Source organism: Microcaecilia unicolor, chromosome 8, assembly GCF_901765095.1.
Source record: "Microcaecilia unicolor chromosome 8, aMicUni1.1, whole genome shotgun sequence".
Lineage (NCBI taxonomy): Eukaryota > Metazoa > Chordata > Amphibia > Gymnophiona > Siphonopidae > Microcaecilia > Microcaecilia unicolor.
In genome coordinates, this window is record NC_044038.1 from 183158497 (window position 1) to 183179951 (window position 21455).

Consider the following 21455-nt stretch of genomic DNA (forward strand, 5'->3'; position numbering starts at 1 on the left):
TGTGTGTATGTGTATATATGTGTGTAGTTTGTGTGTGTGTGTGTGTGTGTGTGTGTGTGTGTGTGTGTGTGTGTGTAGAAATGCCTTCATTAGGGGTTGATATTCAATGTGATTTAACTGGCCAGAAATGACTCCTGGCCAGTTAAATCGCCTGTTCAAAGGTAACGGTTAGTGCCATTGAAAATGACCGGTTAGTGTTTAAAGCAAAACCAGCTATTTGGGGGGAATTCCAGGGGTGGAGCTGGCTCTTGGCCACTTAAGCGTCAATATTCAGCACTTAACTGGCCAAGGTCACTATATAAATAGGACAACATAGAAATCAGTCCTACCTTTGAACCTCTTTAATCAAGCCGCACTAGCGTTCACTTGGAATGGGCTTTGTCGGCATTGCCGCATGGGAACTGCTAATGTGGCTTGATAAAGGAGGTCCTTTATGTGGGTGCCCCAGAGCCGGTTAACTGCTGAATGTCACATTTAACCAGCTATGGCTTTACCAGCTCCATAAAACTGTAAAATCAATGTCAGAGCCCAGACACGGGTCAGCAAAACATTGAATATCAACCTGTAAATGTTCTTGTATATCTCTTACAAATAGGAGGCTTTTTTCCAGAAACCCTGACTGGATCTGAGTTTCCAAGAACATAGGACTCTGATGAGAAGCTCCTAAGAATGTATTTATTACATTTAGATTTAAAACAATATAAATCAGGAGATAATAACAAGAGCCAAACTCTATCTTAACAATAGCGTGGTAAATTTAATTAGATGTGCTCACAAAAATAATACTAAATTAATTACTATTATTTTTGTGAGTACAACTAACTAACCCCCCCTCCCCCCATCCCAGTGGCTGCTGTGTGGTAATACTGACACAGCCCATTCACTTTGAATGGGTTGCGTTGGCATTACCACACCGACAGCTACTAGCATGGCTTTGTAAAAAGGGGGGGGGGGGGTAAATTTATCAAGCTATTGTTATTGATTTAAGGTTAGATTTAGCTTCCACCTTTTCAGTTGTAGCTCACATTCAGGTACACCAGGTAATTTCCCTATCCCTGGAGGGTTCACAATGTAAGGGGCCCTTTTACTAAGCTTCAGTAAGCACTAACTTGTGCTTTACCGCAGGATAAAATGCACCGCCACGGGGCACACTCGGGCATCCCGTGGTAGTTTTTGCATGTGCGTTCTTGGGGCAGAGAGTGGGCACTGCTATACTACATGGACATTGCAGTGTGCTAACTGATTAGTGCACGATTAGAATGTAAGCCCTTAGGGGTTGGTAAATACTCAGACGGGGAAATGATCACATGGCTATTATTACAGAAATCGGAAATTCACCATTTACCGACAGTGCTAAAAGTGACCTTAGCATGCAGGAAAGACCTATGCTGGGGACAGAGCAGATGACTTTTTCTGCAGCTTAGTAAAAAGACCTCTAACTTTGTACCTGAGGCAATGGAAGGTTAAGTGACTTGCCCAAGATCACGAGGAGCTGCAGTGGGATTTGAACTCGACAGCCACTGCTCTAATCAATAGGCTGCTCCTCCGCTCCAGATTCATGTTTCCTACTCATATTTCGGGGATTTCCCTAGCAGTTTTCTTCAATTACCAAAACATGGAAAGATATGAACCCTGTAGCTAAAGGATTTACCATGAAGAATCAGGCTCACAAGGGAGCGCACGCACGCACACACACACACACACACACAGATTCTGCTTGCACTAAGGACGGGCATTCCTATGCAATGTGATGGGAATATCCCTTGTCATTGCATGTCATTATCAAACAAAAATGAGTGGAAGAAACACGAAAATTTATGCTTTATCATGTACTGCTAATAATGCAGTGCTTGCAAAAACAACACCGATTGCACATGCGCAAACCAGTGTGCACTATTTCAGAAAGAGCACATAGCTCCCTGTTTCAAACAAGTGCGCACTCAATGACTTTGATCCCATGATGAAAAATGACCAAATGAACAGAAATAAAGTGAACATTCCCAGAAATGATACAGGAAAAGACATGAAACAAGAATGTTCCGGATGCCCAGCCCTAGTAGGTATTCCTAACATGAAGGCTGTCCTCTGGCACATCTTCCCAGCACGAACACACTAATGGGAGTCTTATGCCAGTGCACGTGCTCTGCTGATAAATATGCTGAGGGCCAGGAAACGGTGTATATTGTCCCTCAGCTTAGGATCTGGAAAGTTAGGAGTTCTGTTTCTCACTTTTTTGATACTGGATATAGTACTCTAGTTGCATCTGAAGAAAGTTAGAGGCTTTCTGTGCCCGCCCACTCCTCCTGAGTCATTTTAGATCCAGACCGTGTGTGCATGTGCATGTGTGACACCAAGCAGAGACACAGCTCCGTTTCGCTGGGTGCTTTCTAAGGAGTTTTCTGGGCTGCAGGAGTGTCTGACGCCTCACCATGCTGCGAGTCCCTGTGTGCTGCTCCCAGGCTCTCAGGTAAGGAAGAAAAGGACAGTCCAAGGGAGTGAGTGTGGATTGTTAGAGAGCAGAACTTTATAGCAGGTTGGATGATGAGAATATCAGAGCTGCTCTGTCTGTAGTAATGGAGTGCAGTCCTTAGCACTAGGTGTGTTAACCACCAGAAACTTTATGCCAGGACCAGGGACGGGTGCTTGAGAACCATAAGATGCTGCAGAAGAGGCTTGTAGAGAAAGATTAAAGAGCAGCTCGGTGCAAAAGGAAATGCTGGTCTGTGATTGTTCAGGAATACAGACTGGCTGCTGCTGTGCCTCATCTTTCTCCAGTTGGTGATGTGCTATAATAATAATAACAACAGAATTTGTTATCCACCTAAGCCTGTTCGTTTCTAAGTGGGATACAACAAAAGAAGTCAGAACATACCTGGGAATTACATGCATCTGCCTGACTAATTAGAATGGATTTCTGTATATACATCTAACCAGTGTGTTTTTTTCTAGCAAAAAAGGTGCTGGTACTCAAATGCCAGGCCACCCTTCAGGGGTGGGGTAAACACTGAGGGACCCACCTCACAATAGCCAGGCCCCCTGCAACCAGTAACAGAATCTATGAAAAGGCAAAATTGGTGTGTAGAGCTTGAGCTCTTTCATTAAAACCTGTGGACGACACGTCAATTTTAGCAGACAGTGGAAAAGGTGCCGGAACTCAGTACCCCCAAGTTCCCCCTCAAAAAAGACCTGCATCTAGCTCTATTGGCCTGTAAGAGACACTGTAGCATAGTAGCTCCCACACCTGAATTGAGGAACCCTTAGCCAGAAAGATTTTCAGGATATCTACAATCAATATTAATGAGATGGAGTAGCTGTTTCCTTTGTGTGCAAATTTATCTCATGCCTGCTCATTGTGGATATCCTGAAGTCTTACTGGCATCCCTCTCCCCCCCCCCCCCCCCCCCCACGAACAGGCACTATAGTGTATAAGTTTGTACTGCAACACTAGCCATGGTGTTTAGGCTGTTTACAGTGCTTATGCTCCTTTCACTGTGTGCGGCATTCACAGTGTTTCACCTTTGCTTCATTCTTTCCCAACCAGACACATGAGATCTGTAGAAAACTCTTCAGCAGTGGTAGGAAGCTGGCTTTGGGTCGGTCTTCTATCACATGCATTTTTTGAAAGTTTACATTGCAGCAAATGTCTGATTGTTGTCAAAAACAGAAAGAACAAGCAAAAACGCACCGTGCTGACATCAAAATCTTTCCCTTCGTAGATGCTTTATTTTATACCAGCAATTATTACCCTACACTCTCTGGGACTTTTACTTTACGACAGTTTATTGTAGAAAGTCCCAGACGTTACTTTTTCAACCTGTTTCTACATCGGATCATAATGGTTTTCTCACTGTACATAAATATAGATACACATGGGGGGAGGGGTGAATTCTATATATGGCACCAAAAAAATCGCTATTCTAGGTCATTCTTAAAGTTAGGCATGGTTTATAGAATAGCGCTTATGCCCAGGAATCGCGCCTAACTTTAGGTGCAGCCATTTGTACCAACTGAAACATGGGGCAATGTATGCACCTAAATTATGTGCATATCCTCGTATTCTGTGACCATGTGCATAAATTCTAGGAATGCCCCATCCCACCCATGAACCTCCCATTTCTGCACCCCCTTTTGTTACTCACATGTAAAATTTAGGATCCTGCACCAAAATTTATGCATGTAAACTCCAATTAAATCTAATTACTAGCAATCATTTCTTGTTAACAAGCCAATTATTGGTGCTAATTTGCTTGTTATTTAATTGGACACACGCAATTTTTGTCAACTTGTATAGAATTAGGGGGATAGGACTAGATTCAGTAAACGGCGCTGAAAAATTGTTGCCACAAAAAATTGACGCACAATGTTCTTCTCTAATGGGCTCTGAAAGATAAACATAGTAACATAGAGGGGCATAATCGAACAGAAACGCCTATCTCCATGGGCGTTTATCTCCGAGAACGGGTCCGTGAAGGGGCGGACCGAATCGTATTTTTGAAAAAACATGGACGTTTATCTTTTTTTGAGCTGGGCATTTTTGTTTTTCAGCGATAATGGAAACCGAAAACTCCCAGCTCAAAAACGAATAACTCCAAGACATTTATTCGTGGGAGGGGCCAGGATTCGTACTGCACCGGTCCACCTCACATGCCAGGACACCAACCGGGCACCCTAGGGGGCACTTTTACACAAAAAAAAAAAGGTAAAACAGCTCCCAGGTGCATAGCACCCTTCCCTTGGGTGTTGAGCCCCCAAAATCCCCCTCAAAACCCACTGCCCACAAGTCTACACCATTACTATAGCCCTAAGGGGTGAAGGGGGGCACCTACACGTGGGTACAGTGGGTTTGGGGGGCGGTTTGGATGGCTCCCATTTACCAGCACAAGTGTAACAGGTGGGGGGGGGGATGAGCCTGGGTCCACCTGTCTGAAGTCCACTGCTCCAGTGACCTGCATACTGCTGCCAGGGAGGTGGGTATGACATTTGAGGGTGAAAATAAAAAGTTGTGAAACGGCATATTTTGTGGTGGGAGGGGGTTCGTGACCACTGGGGGAGTCAGGGGAGGTCATCCCCGATTCCCTCCAGTGGTCATCTGGTCATTTAGGGCACTTTTTGGGGCCTTATTCATGGAAAAACAGGGTCCAGGAAAAGTGCCCTAAATTCTCGCTAAAAATGCATATTTTTTTTCCATTATCGGCGAAAGGCGCCCATCTCTGATCGGCAGATAACCACGCCCCAGTTCTGCCTTCACCACGCCTTCGACACGCCCCCATCAACGTTGTCCGCATCCACGACGGAGTGCAGTTGAAAACGTCCAAATTCGGCTTTTGATTATACCGCTTTATTCGTTTTTGGGAGATAAACGTCTATCTCCCGATTTGGGTCACAATATAGGCGTTTTTCTCTTTCGATTATAAGCAGGATAGTAATATAGTAGATGACAGCAGAGAAAGACCTGTACGGTTCATCCAGTCTGCCCAACAAGATAAACTCATATGCGCTACTTTATGTGTATACCTGACCTTAATTTGTATCTGCCATTTTCAGGGCACAAACCGTAGAAGTCTGCCCAGCACTAGCCCCACCTCCCAACCACTAGCCCCACCTCCTAACCACCAGTGTTGCCACCCAATCTCTGCTAAGCTTCTGAGGATCCATTCCTTCTGAACAGAATTCCTTTATGTTTATCCCATTAACGCCCATTAGAGAATCGCATCGAGTGCCGATTTTGGCACCAGCACGTATGCCTGTTTAAAACCAGGTGTAATTCCTGGTGCTCAATTTGAGCGCACATCCCCGGTAATTTAACACTGCACACAAATTGAAGGAACACCCCTGACCTGCCCATGCAAATCACATGGCTACACCCCCGTTGGGTTACGGCTACGGGATTTGAGCGCATAGCATTATAAAATACCGTGTATCATGATGTGCGCACAAATTCAAACTGGTGACAATTAGCACCCTATAATTGGCTGGCTAGCTGATTCAGTTGGACGCACCTCTTGGATTGGATGCCATATATCGAATCCCGGGGATACTGATGTATGCAGTGAAAAACGTACAAGACATCTGATTAGATGACATGAATTAACTAATGACCTTGAGGCAGGAAATATGTAATAGAAAAGATGTAAAACACAAATCAGCCAACTTCTTCATTTTGTAGCTTTCAAAATATTTCCATTAAGCAAACATTGACAAATATTTTATTATCATGAGAAAACCTGAATGTACACGCTTCGATAGCTTTGCTCTTGCAGGCAGTGTATAAGAAATTAAAAAAATTTTAAACATAAAAGAAAATAATAACTTTGCTTAGACAGACCTTGTGACCTCCAGAGGCAGGACTTCCCTCGGCCTTGGCTTAATTTCCCTGAACCTCCAGTGTAACCAGGCTCAATTTCATTGTCAGCCATATTGGTGGACAGATGTGAACTGAATGACTTCCAAAGAAACCTTTTACCCTGAGCAACATTCCATCCCATAGATTTATTTAGGGGCCCTTTTACAAAGCATTGGTAAGCAGAACGCGGGCTTACCGCAAGCTAACCCACAACTACCACTGGCCCAACATGGCCACTGGCGGTAGTTCTGCCTCCAGCATGTGCCATTTGCAGTGTGCTGTAAAAAAAAATTTATTTTATTCTGCGGCACTTATCCGGCAGTAATCGGGCATCGCCACATGCTGCCCAGTTACCGCTGGGTTACCATGGGAGCCCTTACCATCACCTTAATAAGTGGCAGTAAGTGCTCCCCCCCCCCCCCCCCCCGCACCACATGGCCACGTAGTAAGAGTAAGCGTACCATATGGCCATTTATTAGGGTTTTTTACCCACTGCAGCAAACAAGGCCCTGGTAGGTGGGAAAAACTGCCCCTGCTGCTACTGCAGGGCCCTTTAAAGGACCCCTTTGGTTTTAAACAGATCTAAGCACTGCAGGACAGAACATTGACTCCTGTGTGCTGCTGGCTCAGGGGTAGATGATATCAAAAAGGAATTCTAAGAGTGATAGTTCAGCCAAAATTAGGAACTAATTTCATATATTTTTCAATAAAAAAATCCATTTATAGATATCTTAAATAAGATATTGCCCCATTGATGGGGTCTTCTGAATTTTCCTTTTTAAAGCTATACTTTTATTCATTTAAGTATTTCTTTTGAAAAATTCATATTCCACACAATCTACTATTTTTGGCGAAAAGCAATTTAAAATGCATAATGGACTCGACTCTATATATGGTGCCTGAAAAATCGGCACAGAAAATATTCCACCTGGGCATATTCTGTAAACTGCGCCTAGATTTAAGCACAGTTTATAGAACACGCCTAGCTGGGTTATAGAATACGCCTAGCGGCCATGCCTGCATCTAACTTTAGGCACGTTCATTTACGCCAAACATAGACACAGAGAGGGTGTTTTCTAGAACCATGTGTGTCGACTTTCGGAACACCCATGGTCCACCCATTCCACACCCATGGCCATGCCCTTTTTTGACAGTGTGCATTACAATTTACATGCACCACTTTACAGAATACACCTAGCAAGTTCTGCACGTGAATTCTAACTAATGCCAATTAGTATCAGTAATTGCTTGTTAAGTGCAATTACAAACGCTGATTGTTTTGTTAAGTAATTAAATTGCATGCATAAATTCAGAATTGACTAGATTTATACACGCGCTATATAGAATCTAGGGAAATATGACATTATCACATGTAACCAACTACAAATATTCAATACAACCCTCAATAAATATACAATATACTTATGCTGGGCAATTGTACCGCAGCTGGGAAAAAAACACATTTTTTCAATGGGGTAGTAAATGGCTGAGCGTTAAAATTCAAAGTAGCACGAAGGAGGAAGTGACGTCACAGGGAAGCATGGTCGCCTAGCTTCTTAGCTCCCTCACCCACCACTGAAATATCGGGAAGAAAAGCGATCTAACGAGAGAAAGGCATAGTAAAAACTAGCGGATTCCTCTTCTAAACAGCTGACAACATGAGTAAAACCGTTTCTACGCGAAAAAAAGAAGCGGAAAAAGCGGAGAAAAGCATGGCGAGTAAGGCCGCAAAGCACCGCAAATCTCCTGAGCGCGCCTCCCCGTCGGACTCGGATTCAGCGCTATCCATGTCTGAAGCGCGAGCCCCTCCTCCAAAAAAAGGTATGACCGGCGAACTCCGCAAGTTTCTCTCCAATATTCAGATGGAGATTAAACAATCCAAAGATGAAATATTGGAGCGGATGGACACGCTCAGTGCCGACCTTAGGGAGCTGGGGGGCCGAATGGAGGAGGCAGAACTGAAAATAGATGAACACACCGAAACTTTACATAAACATGCAACTCTGCTACAAGAGATGGAACATAAAAATGCGCACCTGGAGTACAAATTAGATGACATTGAGAATCGGGGACGGCGGAATAATCTTCGCTTCCGTGGAGTCCCTGAGGGCGGCGAAATTGAAAATGTAGCGGAGATAGTGCAAACTCTTTGTTCCACCTTGCTGGGCCCCGAGGACGGAGAACTCCGGTGCGAGTTGGACAGAGCACACAGAGCACTGGGGGCGCGAAAGGAGCAACAGTCTCGTGATATCATCGTGAAGTTCCATAAATATGAGACCAAGGAAAGAGTCTTGGCATCGGCCAGAAAGAAAAAGACCCTGGAGTATGGAGGAGCTCAGATCCAGGTTTATCAAGACCTGTCGCAATACACCCTCCAGTTAAGACGGCAGATGAGACCAGCGCTGGAGATCCTGAACAAACATCAGACACAGTATAGATGGGGATTTCCTTTTTCTCTGAATTTTACATTGAAGGGCATTAAGCACCGGGTGCAAACCCTACAGGAGGCATGGGAGGCCTTGTACGCTGCTGACCTCGTGCCTGCAAAAGCCCCTCCTGGAGTGGTGGCGCCCGCCACAAGGGCGAAGCTTCAACGGTGGCAAAGAGTTCCAGAATCACCCAAGAGAAGCAAGCAGAATCGTTGAGCTGGACCGCGTAGGTTCGATGGGAAAGCAGAGACTGTGTTTTCAAAGATCTGGAGAGTGGAGGGCTGCCGTGAGCGCCGGTTCTGACCTGTGGACTGAGAGGCCTGTGATGGATCGGCCTCTAGCCATATCCTTAAGACTTATGTGAAGAAATGAATCGGTATTGATATGAATAGGATGTATATTGAAGTATAAGGAACCTGGATGGGGGTTCAAGGTGGGGGAGGAGGGGGAATCAGTGATTGTTTAGATCTGTTAAGAGTGGAGGGGGGGGGTTGGATTTGGGGCCGGGGACTGTGTGGGAGCTGGGTAACTTCCTCGATTCCCACTTGAGGGTCATAGGCCTCTCAGGTGGTGAGAATGACTGGGATGGGGGGAGGGGGGCTTTCAGGGGAAGGCGCGGGTGGGAGATGGGGATACTGGAAGGGGAAGGGGAGGACAGGGCTGAGAACAAAGCTGATGTGGTACAGAGGGGTCGTGGAAAGATGTTACAGGCTAACCCTGATTAATTAACCAGTGATGGGCACAGATTTAAAGATAATATCCTATAATGTAAAGGGGCTAAATATGCCACAGAAACGACAGACGTTTTATAAAGAATTGAAACAGCTTAGGCCACATGTGGCTCTCCTGCAGGAAACACATCTGAGAGGTAGACATGAAAGACTTCTCTCCCATTCAGAGTATCCAGTGGTGTACCACGCCACAGCAGCAGAATCTAAAAAGGGGGGAGTAGTGATATTAATCCATGGAGCAGTTGGGGCACAGGTGATTAAGGTAAAGAGGGATCCGGGGGGACGTTATATTTTTTTACATATTAGAATTGCCCAAGTGGACCTAACAATTGCATCTATATATGCACCAAATACTGGTCAGGCACACTTCCTTGAGAGAGTTAAAAATTCTTTGGCCACTTTTGCACGGGGCTCCCTTGTCATTGGTGGGGATTTCAATGCTGTGATGGACTCGAAACTAGATCGTACAGGAGTCCCTAGAGCTGAGGGACAGAAGGACTCAGCGGCATTGAGATCTCTAGCATCCTCACTAGGCACATTGGACTTGTGGAGGGTGAAACACCAGAGGGAGCGAGATTACACATTCTACTCACCAGTTCACAACTCCTATTCCCGTATCGATTATATTTTTCTAGATGCCACACTAGTGGAGTGGGGACCTGCAGCGGGGATAGGTAGCATAACCATTTCGGACCATGCCCCAGTGTGGGCAACTTTGCCAAACATCAGAGCAGAGCATAAGGATAAAAGATGGTCATTAAATGTAGGCCTATTACAGGTAGGGGAAGCGGTGGAAGGCTATAAAAAAATGCTACACGAATATCTTGAGTTCAATCTGGAATCAGGGCCCCCGCTTAGTACGGTGTGGGATGCTATGAAGGCCGTGTCCCGGGGTTACTTTCTGCAATTGGCTAGCAAACAATCCAAGATCCGTAAGGCACAGATAGCGCGTTGTACGGAGGGCATTCGCCGGTTAGAGGCTCAACATAAGGCTAGCGGATCTGCACGAGTCTTGCGGGAGCTTACTGCACAGCGTGAGCTACTCGACACTATCTATTCAGAACAACTTGGTTTGTTACAAGCAAAGATAAGAGTGAGCTCGTATGAATTTGCCAATAAGGCGGCCTTCTAGCCATTAGAATGCGCCGGCAAAAAGCTGAGCGGACTATTTTAAAGATACGTGAAGTAGGTGGGAGGGATCTAGATAAATCTGAACACATACGTAAGCGGTTTAGGGAATTCTACCAAGAACTGTATGCCCAAGAACTTAACCCCTCCCTGGACTTGGTAGACCAATATTTACAAGGCAGTGAGTTGTCCTCCTTGAGCCATCATCAGCAGGCTTTTTTAGATGAACCGGTAACCCCCAAGGAAATTCAGGAGGCCATTCGTAGCCTGCCATCGAGTAAATCACCTGGGTTGGACGGCCTGCCCAACGAATTTTACAAGAAATTCGCCCCAGAATTAGCTCCCCTTCTAGCAGATCTGTTTAATCAGGTGGGGAGAGGGGGGCCTCTGCCGATGTCCATGATGGAGGCATGGATAGCAGTATTACCTAAACCAGGAAAAGATAAGTGCGAATGTGGATCCTATCGACCTATATCGGTCTTAAATGCTGATGTAAAAATCCTGGCCAAGGTGCTGGCAAACCGGCTGGCCCCTATTCTCCCAGTGCTTGTTCACCCTGACCAGACGGGCTTTGTCTCATACAGGAAAGCGATGGACAATATTAGGAGAGTGGTGGACATCATGTATCTAGCTAAGCGAAATCAGAAGCCGCTCTGTATTTTAAGCCTCGACGCGGAGAAAGCCTTTGACCGGGTTCACTGGCCCTTTTTGCATAAGGTATTGGAAACTATGGGGTTTGGAATGCAGTTTAGGAGGTGGATTCAGGCTTTTTATGAATCCCCAAGGGCTTGTGTCCGGGTCAATGGTGGAAACTCCGAGATGTTTACGTTGTACAGAGGCACTAGACAGGGGTGCCCTCTGTCACCCTTGTTGTTTGCTATGGTGATGGAGCCCTTTGCAGCTCGAGTGCGCTCGGATCCTAATATCTCTGGAGTCAGAATAGCAGATAGAACCCATAAAATAGCCTTATTCGCTGACGATGTACTGATGCTGATAACACGGCCTCTAACCACCTTTCCACATCTTGAGAGCATAATAGCGGAATACTCTGCCGTATCAGGGTTTAAAGTTAACATGGCCAAATCAGAGGCCCTGAATGTGACTCTTCCTGAGGTCGTGGTGGAAACCCTAAAGATCTCCTCTCCATTCCGATGGGCTCATAAACAAATCAGGTATTTAGGAGTCAACTTGACTGGGGATTATTCGGAACTCTTTAATGCCAATTATAAGGGTTTGGGTAAGACTATTGCGGAGGACCTAGAGCGCTGGGGAGAATTGGGAATATCCTGGTTTGGGCGAATAGCTATTCTTAAAATGAATATACTACCCCGCTTACTCTATCTTTTCCAGGTGCTGCCTGTGATGATGCCCAGGCGATTTATAGCGTCTTTACAAGATAAATTGGTGCGGTTCGTCTGGGCCGGAAAGCACCCTAGGTTGGCGAGGTCCCTGTTATACAAGGAGCGGAGGAGGGGGGGGCTGGGGGTGCCCAATCTTGCTTGGTACTATAGAGCAGCACAAGGGAAAGCGGCACTCGAATGGCATCAGGATTATCCTGACCGTCAGTGGGTGCATATAGAACAACATTCCTTGGGCGAGAAGCCGCTAAGTGCAATTATGAGGTTACCAAAGTCTTTCAGAATTCTGGAGGAGCGAGCCTGCCCCTCTATAACTACAACACTTTATTACTGGGACAGCTTATTCCCTAAGAGACAGTGCATATTGACCCAAGACACTCCTATAGCCTTTAATCCTCTATTCCTACCAGGTACCACTAAGGGGATATTTACTAAATGGTATGAGACAGGGGTGAGAAATTGGGGTCAAATGTTTGACGGGGACTCATTGCTGTCTTTTCAGGCCTTGAAGGATAGATATCCAGGGGTTGAGGGGGGTGAATTTGCATATCGTCAATTAGCGCATTTTCTCCAGACTAAAGCGGTACGAAAAGTGATGAAGCGTCAAACGCTGGAGCTGGAGGAGGTGTGCGAGAAGTTTGCTACCTCTCGAGGCCTGATCAGTCACCTATACCTCATCATAAGTAAGCAAACAAGTAGTAGTGAGGAGCACAGGAATAGATGGGAAAAGGAACTGGGTAAGTGCCTGGAAGAGCTTGAATGGGAGAGAATAGAAAGAAGTGTGGTGAGAGTGTCGACACATGTACCCCTGCAGGAGAACGCAGTGAAAGTATTATATAGGTGGTACCTTACACCTGCTCGTTTACAGAGGATATTTCCGTCTTCCTCGGGTATGTGCTGGCGGAGGTGTGGCCACAGGGGCACAATGGGGCATATATGGTGGGGATATATCAAAATCCGTGCATTTTGGAGAGCGGTCCACTTTAGGATGCAGAAATGGTTGGGAGGTACAATCCCATGGGCTCCTGAGGTGTTTCTGTTCTCTGCTCGGATTGCAGGCTTAACAGCATGTAAACAGATCCTGGCGAAACATGTAGTGGGAACGGCAAGGGTGGTCATAGCCTCACATTGGCGAAGGGAGGGGGTTCCCACAATAACAAAATGGCTTCGCAAACTGAGGTATGTAAGTGAAATGGAGAGATTGATGGCTGAGCGCAAAAATCAGATGGGAAAATGGAAATTGGTTTGGAACAATGTTCCCTCTGAAGACCTATCAGTTTAGCATGTTGATTATCAGAGTGTACTATGATTGTTAAAGGTCAGCTGTGTCCTTTTGGAGGGAGGGTGGGTAGTGGGGGGGGGATTGTTAGATCAGGGGGGAAGGGAAGGGGGAAAAATGGAATAAACAACAAAATTTGAAGTTATGTGATGTTAATATCTGAATGATGAAACTGTTACTCACCACAGTGAAGAAACTATTACTAGACTCTTTGTACTTACAATAGAGAAGTACTTATTTGATGTTTGTGCAATGTATGTTATGCTATGTTATGTTTCATTGAACAATAAAGACTTCTTTCAAATAAAAAAAAAAAATTCAAAGTAGCACATGGCTATGTACTACTGCCTGAGCCCTTACCACAACCTATTGATCTAGCAGTATGGGCTCACACGCCACTCGTGCGGTACTAATGCAATGAGCGCCAATGTGACCACGCTGCCAATTACCACTGGAAAAGCCCCCCCCCCCCGCAGTAGAAAATATAAAATTCTTTTCTACTGCGGGAAACAGCGCATGCCAACTTCAAAAGTACTGCAGAGCATCCGCGCTAGCCCTGCAGTAGTGTCGATTCAGTGCACACTACCCGCACTGCTTAGTAAAGGGTCCCTAGGTTAGCCACTTCAGTGGAGGAGTGGCCTAGTGGTTAGGGTGGTGGACTTTGGTCCTGAGGAACTGCGTTCAATTCTCAGCACAGGCAGCTCCTTGTGACTCTGGGCAAGTCACTTAACCCTCCATTGCCTGCCATGAGTGGGAAAGCACAGGGTACAAATGTAACAAAAATAAATCTCTTTTTAAAACATTTAATCATCTGAAACCCCAATAACTGATACCATAATCAACCAGGAAAACAGACATAATCCATAAATGTAGAATCCCACAAACACACAGAAAGAGATATCATGAAGAGCAGGTAACCACATCAGTTTCATGATCTTTCTGTAATGAAAAAAAAAATAGCAAAGCAGCAGCAGCACTTTCTTACCAAAGAAACGTAAATCGACAGAGAGAGATGGAAAGCTGCCAACAGTGGGTTGAATGTATTACTCATTTTTATCAAAAAATGTATTAAGTTAAATCCAATATAAAGGTTATCACCTTAAATTACTCTTTTGTTTGTTACCCTTTATTCTCATGCACAAAATTGGAAAAACCCTTTAGTGCACCAGCCTCAGTGAAAGACTGTTTCACTCCTGGAGTGCAACATTTGATTTGCAATTTACATTAAAAGAGCTTGCAGCCTCCAAAAAGCTCTAAATTCAAAAAATGGCCATGACATTGTCATCTAAAGTAAACATGAGAAGGTGATGAGAGAGTCTGAATAAACCTCTAACACTCCATTGGAAAGTTTGCCAGGTACAGGCAGGGTTGCCTTAACCATTAGACAAACTGATCAGTGTCAGGGGTGGGGGGGATATGGCAAGGAGTCACTGCATGCAAAGCAGAACAATAGACCTTGAAAGAACCACTTTTACCTGCACAGAGAATGGCCAGTTTTCAAAATAGCCTATTCACTTGATGTCCATTTTCAGTAGGATTGTTCTGGGAAGGGTGGTGCTTGGGTATTCATGGTTGTTCAGTTCAGCAAAATCTCAAGGGGAGAGTGTTGATGTTAAATGGGAGGCGGCAAAGCTGAAAATGATCTAGGATAACTAATACCCTTTCATCAAAAATCAGACGCTTTAAAGGAAAAGCTGAATGAATCTTAGGTTTTGCTTGCTGTCTTCATATTAGTTAGATTTTAGTGATTGTATTTGATGTTTCAAAATTTGATATACTGCTTTGGGCAAGTCCATTGTGACCTGGGGAGGTGATTTATAAATTAACAAATGAACTGAAAAACTAGCAGTTGAGAGATTGTAAAGTGACAAACTTGGCAGTTGAGCCAAGATTAAGCCCGATGCACACTCCTTTAAGACTATCAGGGGCGTGGCCACGGGCAAGCCTGGACGGGCCCAGGCCCAGCAACTTTCCCTGCAGGCCCGCCCATCCAACATCCTTCGCTCGCTGTCGCTGCCTTTTCTCCCGCGGCTTCGGGTACAGCCGTCCAGGAGGCAGCGTTCAGCGTTGCCTGCCTGCCCTGAAATAATTCTTCTCCCTAGGCTCCACTGCATCGGTCCCTGCATTCTCTTTTTTGCCAGTCGCGCAGCGCTGGCATTTACACAGGCAGCTCCGCTCCCCCCTGCCGCATCCATCTAGCCCTCTCTGATGCACTTCCTGTTTATGTAGGGCCAGATGGACGCAGCAGGGGGAAACGGAGCTGCCTAAGTGAATGGCAGCGTTGCGCGACGTGTGAAAAAGAGAATGCAGGGATCGATGCAGCAGAGCCTGGGGAGAAAAATTATTTCAGGGCAGGCAGGCACGCAGGCAATGCTGAACGCTGCCTCCCAGATGGCCATACCCGGAGCCACGGGAGAAAAGGCAGCGACAGCGAACAAAGGATGTTGGATGACCGGGCCTGGAGGGCAGAACTAAAGTAAGTGCTAGACCTTTGGGGAGAGGACGGGGGGGGGGGGGGGGCTGGAGGGAAGGGATAGTTTTGCCGGAGTCAGACTTGTGGAAGGAAGGAGATTGGAGGGAAGGGAAAGAGCTACTGGATGTGGGAGGAAGAGGAGGGAGGGGATCTAAGCCACACTGAACCCGCAAAAAGGTGGGAAAATGTGGGATACAAATGCAATAAATAAATAAAATAAATAAATCTGAATGGAAGGGAGAGAGTTGCAGGAGGTGGGAGGAAAAGGAGGAGGGGATCTGGATGGAAAGGAGAAAGCTGCTGGGCATTGGAGGGAGAGGAGGAAGGGAATGGATGGAAGGGAGAGAGCTGCTGGAGGAAGAGGAGGAGGGGATCTGGGTGGAAGGGAGAGAGCTGCTGGATGTGGGCAGAGGAGGAGGGGGCTGGAGAGAAAGAGCTGCTGGAATGTGGGAGGAAGAGGAGGAGGGGATCTGGATGGAAGGGAGAGAGCTGCTGGATGTGGGAGGAAGAGGGGGAGGAGAACTGGAGGGAAGGGAGAGAACTGCTGGTATAGCACAAGGAGGGAGGGGAAGGGAAACAGAGGTACCAGACCAAGGAGATGAAGGAAAAGGGAACAAATACTAAACTTACAGCGTGAGGGAGGAAGGGAGGGCAGGGAGGAAGGGAGGGCGGGGTGGGTGGGTGGGTGGGTGGACAGACAGGGAATCAAGCAACCAAACCAGATGCTGGAAAGGGGAGGGAGTGAGAAGGAGAGAAGCTGGATGGGGTAGGGTCAGAGAGGGTAGAGATATAATGGCACTGGGGACAAAGAGAGGGGAGAAGCTGGACAGAGAAATATAGGGACACAGAGAAAGAATACTAAACATGGAGGAAGATAGAGGTACAGAGATTTTCTTCCATGGATAGTGTGGAGTAGAAATATCAAATGGACGTGAGACCTTGGTGAGTGAGTTAAGAGAAGACAGAAGGATGTAGAAACCAGAGCCTGGGACCTTGTGACTCTGGGCAAGTTACTTAACCCTCCATTGCCCTATGTAAGCCGCATTGAGCCTGCCATGAGTGGGAAAGCGCGGGGTACAAATGTAAAAAAACAAAAACATGACTTGGAAAAATAAAATGAGCAGACAACAAAAGGTAGAAAAAATAATTTTATTTTTCTATTTTGTGACTAGAATATGTCAGATTTGAAATGTACATCCTGCCAGAGCTGGTGTTAGAATATGGCTGGTGCCCAAGGCAGTTATTTAGGAGGGGACTCCAAAGCTTACTAACAGGCTGCACCTTCTTCAGTTTCCAGCTGGCCTGGGGTTCTTTCTGGCTAGGGGGCCAAACGCAGTTGCCATAGTTGTCCCTCCTCTGACACTGTCTCTTGCATGTGATTTTGCACAGTATAGGAGAAAATGCATCTCTTTGTATTTCTCTGTGCTGTGCTAAATGCAAGGTCTGGCTTCTTGGGATTTTGATTTAATTTGTTTATGGTTTGTGGTCACTTATTCTGTATTTGGCATTTGTGTTATGTGTGTGTGACCAACGTATTCTGTTAGCATCAATTTTCTACGTAGTATTCTATAGTACTTTGGTTTGTTCAGTTTTCTTGATGTATTGATATTTTAGGGCCCCACTGTAATGTTTAGGGCATATTTGGGGGAAGCGAATGTGTGTTGGTGGACCATGGCTCAGTGAAGGATGAAGAGTGCACCCTCTTATATTTCCCCTAGCTCTCAATGTGGCCTGCAGCCACTGAGGCTAGCACTGCTACTCCCATTGAAGTTATTGGGAGTGGGGTAGGTGTGCGGTAGGAGTAGGGGCATGGGCAGGGCATATCAGGTAGCAGGTGTTTCTCTAGTGCCCATCCATCCAACCTTTTGGCCCACCCAAAAATTGCCTTCTGGCTATGCCACTGAAGACTATCCTCCTGATGTGTTCTGAATTCATCAGCACATTTTCATTTGCCTTGATACAACATTCTTGGGGGGGGGGGGGTCTTCCTCCCCTCAGTATTATCCCTGTCTCTGATAAGCAGTTCTATTATGCTGTATACTCACACCTTTGCAGACCACATCTTCTAGTACTGGCAGCTGTAGTCAATGGGTCTCTGGGGCTTATGAGGAATCACCTTCAGGACCAGGGGCTCTTTTTATAATCAAAGCAAATGTGCTATTTGCCTAAATCTTCTTCAGAAGAGCCAACCTGCCATGTTTCATCCTATTATCTCTGCTGGTACAGGCTGACTGCATGCCTTCTGCCAGGTCCTCTATTTTCAGAATTTGATTTGGGAAGTGGTTAGATGGTAGAACATGGTCTAATTTATGAAATCTTGGTGCCTTCTCAGCTGCCGAGGGCTAGGAGGTAGGAGTACTGCTGGAGACGGGAGCTATGCCAGCTCCTTATTAACCAGAAAATGCTAGTCCCAATATCACATGAGGGGAACCGAGTCCTGGCACATTCTCAGACAGTATTCCAATGGGTAATTGCCCCAGAGAAGTGGGGATGTGAAGGCACTTCTCAATATTGAGGGTGCTGAAGCACCTACAGGCCCCACAGAGCTGGGGGCTTAAGCTCCCTGGGTATATTGCATGATTGGCAAACCTAAAGCATGTAAAGTAGCAATATTAAGGGATTTCCCCATTTTGCACCTGTGAGAAAATGTTCAGTACTTCATGCTGTTATAACAATGTTTCTCCAATCTGGGCTTTGCAATTGAAAGTGGAACAAGATAAGGGGACCCTGAGGAGAAATCTTATCTCAGTGACTCCAGAAGTTAATAGCTATTAGTGATAGGATGTTAGCTGTAGTGCCTTGGGAAAGAAATCTGCAAAGCTGGTAAACAGCTTTAAAAAGGCAAGATAGTCTCTGATTCAGGTGTGGCTATAAACCTGTTTCCCTCTGTTTTACCCATAAGATCACTCAAGACTAGAGATCAGAGTCAGTGCAATTACCCAGGGGTTACCTTGAGGAGAATATTCACAAATACATGAGAAGCATGTAACACTTCTACATTTTTTTCATTTCTTATATACCACCTGAATGCCCAAAAGCTAATGCCATGGTGGGTGTATGTTCTGTTCTTGCAGGGCTCACAATCTGGGACAATGGAGAGTTAAGTGACTTGTCCAAAATTACAAGGAGCTGCAATGGCATTTGAACCCGGTTCCCCTGCATTTCAGGCTCTTGCCCCTCTACTTCATTCTGTAGGGGGCTGTTTTACTAAGGTGCGGGAGGGCTAATGTGTGAGTACCGTACGCCAAATCGGAACTACCGCCGGGCTAGCGTGTGCGCCTGGTGATAATTTTGAGTTTGGCATGTGCCGAATCCCATGGTAGAAAATAATTTTCTATTTTCTACCACAGGGGCGTTCCCGGCGATAATCAGCAGTTGATGCGCACCATGTGGTTACCGCACAGGTAGCGCTTGAGCCTTTACTGCTAAGTCATTGAGTGGCAGTAAGGGCTCAGGCCATAAATAGGGGCGCACTAGTTTTAATTTCAGCACACGGCCATTTCCCAGCCCTTTTCCCCAGCAGCGGTAAAAATGGCCCAGCATGTGCCCAAAACATGCACCCACACTACCGCAGGCCAGTAAAAGGACCCCTGAAAACATGTGGAAGCTATTGTTACTCGCAGAGCTTGAGACAGATGCCATTATGCTTGTGATCAATTTGAAAATGAGGACTTTCTGTATTGCAGTTTTAACCTGGTTACACACTTATCATAAGAACAGAAATTCCCTGGGGGATCTGCAGAAGAGGAAGGACAGAAATGAATTCATCCTATTCATTCTGCCTGGCTTGAAATTTCAGAGCAGTGATTAAGCAGCTAAAGTACTACTTTTAACAAAATTTCACCTGCTTTTTAATGTGCTTCACAGAAACAGAGAATATAAAACATGGTCCATCCAGTCTGGCACCCATACAATATTACTAAGCTCTATAACTCCTTCCTCTCCCATAATTCCGATACTGTCTTCTCCGTATAGTCATACGGCTTTAGATTAATCCTGAGTCTTACCCTCTTTCATCTTCAGCCTCCCCCTCATTCCACAGCTTCCTTTCAGTTGAGATCCTTTGCTCTCCCTCAGCGATCCTCTGTGCTTGTCCCAAGCTTTCATGAATCCACGCTAAATGTGCAATAGTGAACTAATTAAAGCAAGTCCCCACTGATCATTTTAGTAACCAACCCCTGGGCTGAGTCCATCCTGTTTATATCTTTTGAAGATGTTATCTCCAGAATTGTACATAGTAATCTAAATGAGGTCTCAGCAGAGTCTTATACAGAGGTACTATCACCTGGATATATTTCAGGGAATGGTTATTTTGGTCATAAAACTCTGTTGCACAGCACATTAGACAGGGGGCATCTTACACCACTTTCAAAACTTCCATTAAAACATTGCTTTTCAACAAAATCTTTAATGTGATACCTTAATTTTCCCCTTCTTTTCCATCTGTCTTCTCTCTCCTTATCTATTGCGCTTTTTAATTAATTTGTAAATCACATAGAAGCTACTATGTTAGCCATCAGCAGTATATCAAGACTTTGTAAATAAATAAAAATAAAAACTCAATAACAGAATCTTGGTTCCCAGATGCTGCTGTTATAGAATTAGCGCTGCATCTAGACAACTAAATTGTGGCGCCCCCTTGAGCATATTTCAGGAACAGCCTCACCAATAAAATTACTCTAGTATGAGTACAGCATAATGTAGTTAATATTCAAGCACAGGAGGATCACTGTCCCATTGTTTTGTTGGGCAGAGAAGCTTCTTGAACTTTCAGCACAGCAGCCTCCATATAGTTTTAAAGTATTTTCTTCACTGTGTTTCTTAATGCAAAGCACACACGTTTCTCAATGGAACACATCTATCCAGATGCCAGAAATGTACCCATGCGCAGGCCGCGGCACATGGAGAGAGATCGACATTTCAGATAGGCCTTTAAGAGGGTCACAGTAGATACAGATGCCTCTGCCAAACTGAGCTAAATTAAATTACGGAAGAAAAATCTGAAACATAATTCTCTGGCACCGGCCTTTGTCATTCATTCAAGGGATCCTTTTACCTTAGTAATAGATGTCATACTACAGGAGAAATCAAATTCACAATATTTCTTTTAATCTATTGTTAGCTGTAGAGTTCAAGCTATGAACAAAAACATACAAATACAGTATCAGACTTCAAAATAACTATACATAGATTATACCTGTCCAAATCTTAATGAAAAGTCCAGCCTAATCCTCTCTGCTTCCTCCAGGGTTGCCTTATCTCCATTTGTGTTCTTTCTTCTGAAGGTCCTGTTTCTGTTCTGAAAGGGTTCTTTGGAATGTCATTTAGCAGGAATTGTAATAATACTTAATAATCATTATTAATTAAGTTGCTGCAGCTGGGAATACCAAGTGATTCTGGTAATTTATATGCATAATGTGTCAACATATTCTGCCCCCTCACTAGGTGACTGGTTGCAGTCTAAACCATAGAACATCACTATGTGAAGACTCAGAACTCTTAAACCCAAATCTTCTTCAATGCTGTAATCAAACAAGGAAACATAACTTACAGTTCAGCTGTGCTGGACATGAGTTTTTGCCTTGCAAACTGGGAGTTTGTTCTCAACCAGCTCTCTCTCAATGCCAGAGAAGCTGGGAGAATGGCAGCGACACACTGAGTAGTGATGCTGTTTATACTTTTACACTGTTGAAAGCTTGATAGAGTCACAGTAG

The 21455-nt window shown here is 45.2% G+C and overlaps 1 protein-coding gene across 1 annotated transcript in view; it reads left to right on the forward strand.

Annotated features, from left to right (window-relative positions):
* The first annotated feature begins 2236 nt into the window (after positions 1 to 2236).
* HRH2 (histamine receptor H2) overlaps positions 2237 to 21455 on the forward strand; it is a 64136-nt gene continuing 44917 nt past the window's right edge. Inside the window, 1 exon segment of the mRNA XM_030212516.1 lies at positions 2237 to 2467. The gene's annotated coding sequence lies outside the window, so the exon portion shown is untranslated.